The sequence below is a fragment of the Chlorocebus sabaeus genome, chromosome 20, assembly GCF_047675955.1.
Source record: "Chlorocebus sabaeus isolate Y175 chromosome 20, mChlSab1.0.hap1, whole genome shotgun sequence".
In the NCBI taxonomy this organism is placed as follows: Eukaryota; Metazoa; Chordata; class Mammalia; order Primates; family Cercopithecidae; genus Chlorocebus; species Chlorocebus sabaeus.
The window spans coordinates 66489119-66491760 of record NC_132923.1 but is presented as its reverse complement, the minus strand read 5'-3'; positions in this window follow the sequence as shown (position 1 = coordinate 66491760).

Below are 2642 nucleotides of genomic sequence, written 5' to 3'. Positions count from 1 at the left end.
ACCCCATCTTTACTAAAAATACAAAAATTAGCCGGGCATGGTGGCCGCATCTGTACAGGTCCCAGCTACTCGGAAGGGTGAGGCAGAAGAATGTCTTGAAACCCGGAGGTGGAGGTTGCAGTGATCTGAGATGGCACCACTGCACTCCAGCCTGGGTGACAGAGCGAGACTCTGATATACCAGCACATCTTAATCTCGTCCTACTTCTTGGCCCTACTGTAGCCATTACAGAGTAGTATCATAACTAGTTAAACAGTCTTTTAAGAATGAATAATTAAGCTAGTTTTCACTCTTTGGCTATTAAAAATAATAAGGTAGGGTTAAAAAGCATCCTTGCTCATCTCTGTACACATGCTAAGAGTATATCTAAAGGAGGCCGGGCGCGGCGGCTCACGCCTGTAATCCCAGCACTTTGGGAGGCCAAGACAGGCGGATGACGAGGTCAGGAGATCGAGACCATCCTGGCTAACACGGTGAAACCCCGTCTCTACTAAAAAAATACAAAAATTAGCCGGGCGTGGTGGCGGGCGCCTGTAGTCCCAGCTATATGGGAGGCTGAGGCAGGAGAATGGCTTGAACCTGGGAGGCGAAGCTTGCAGTGAGTGGAGATCGCGCCACTGCACTCCAGCCTGGGCGACAGAGCGAGACTCCGTCTCAAAAAAAAACCCAAAAAAACCCAAAAAAACAAAAACGAAAACAAAAAATAAAGAATATATCTAAAAGATAAATTCCTGCAAGTAAAATTTTCTACAAAAGAAATTGTCGAGTCATAGAGAAGGGATAATTTAAATCCTTGATACATACTAAGCTGCCATCCAATAAAGTTTTCTCAGTTTATGAGAGTAAAACAGGCCTGATTTATAGTATTTGTATTGGGTGCTTTTTTTTTTGAGATGGAGTCTTGTTCTGTGGCCCAGGCTGGAGTGCAGTGGTGTGATCTCGGCTGACTGCAACCTCTCTCTCCCAGGTTCAAGCGATTCTCCTGTCTCAGGTTCCCCAGGAGCTGGGATTACAGGTGTGCACCACCATGCCCAGCTAATTTTTATATTTTTAGTAGAGACAGCATTTCACCATGTTGGCCAGGCTGGTCTTGAACTCTTGACCTCGGGTGATCCGCCCACCTCGGCCTCCCAAAGTGCTGGGATTACAGGCGTTAGCGAACGCTCCCGGCCTGGTGCTATCTTCTGAATAATTCTTCATTACAGTACACTAAATAAAATGTCTGCATTTATGCAACTTAGGGTTTGTCAGCAAATATTAGGAGGTAAAAGTAGTTGGAACTGTTTTAGACCTTTTGGCCCCTAAATGTCATACCATATCACACAAAAATACCCATCTATAGTTGTATATAAATATTGAGGTGAGTTGCAGTTGATGTTATATTTTTAAAAGAAAAATATTAATTAAATATGTATTAATATACATTAGTGTTTTGAAGTCTATCATTTTTTTCCCCCAGCCATACAAAGTTTGGTAGGCTTCAAAAGCTTGTAGGCCCTCAAGCACCACTCCTCTAGTGCTGAATGGGTTAAGTGTCCCTGAAGCTAATTTGAAAAGCAAATTGCCTCATTCTTTCTCTTCACATCTTTCTTTCAAACTGTACATTTTAAGAGCTGTTTATTCCTTATTCTCCTTGTTCTTAATTTGTTTAATAAAGTTTTAGATCTTTAGCGAATATTTTGCAAGAACAGAAATATCCCCAAATTTCCTGGTGCTAGAAAACAGCCACGATAGTAAGTAGGTCAAGTCTGTATTGTTTAGGGAACAAGGAGATTTTTGTTTGTTTTAAAGGAGTGATTCTTTTGAGAGTAGGACTCTGGGTGCAGGTGAGTGGTAAACATTCCTTTTTCCTGCAGGGATGTTGCTGTCAGTTGTGTAAAAGCAAAAGTATTTTGTGTAAGGATGTTAGACTCCAGTAACTTTTTCAAAGCCACATTATCTTTCTCATTAGGGGGAGTTTCTCCTTGTACTTTAAAAGAAGATAATGATGCTTGAAGAAGCTCAAGATTGACTAAATTTTAGGAAGCTGCCAGAGTTCTGCATAGACGTCCTCATTACAGTAGCTTCGTTATGTCTTAAGAACAATTTAACCTTCACTTTTAGTCATCGTTTCAGTCATCGTAAGCACTGGGTCATTACAGACTTCAGTGTACCTAAAACACAAGCTGACTGTGACTGATGAGGATCCAAACTGCAAACTGGGCGGCTTGGGCAATTGTTTTCTTAACCAATCTCCACGTTGTGGCTTACGTCTTTTAGCACCGCCCTCAGGGCAAAGGGTGGTGGTCAGAGGCAAGTGCCGCAATAAGAAGGGGCTATTTATGTGGTCTATTTACAGTTACCAGGTTTCAGCACTAAGCCAGCTTTCTGCCAGGTCTCGGGCGAACCTCCGGCCTGAGGTCACACAGACGCCCGGGTGGCTCTCAGGAGCCAGCATGGCAGCCTCCTCAGGACTGGTACTCAGGAATTTCGCCCGCAGGGACCAGCACCACTTGGACCCAAGGACTCCAGCTTCCCTCCACTTTCTGCACTGGGAGGGGCGGTCGCGGTGACGTTTCAGGCAACGCCTCTGCTGTCAGCCAATAAGGAGCGGGAGACGCGTCGGGCCTTTGCCTAATGGGCCGCGCGGGTCCCGCCCCGCT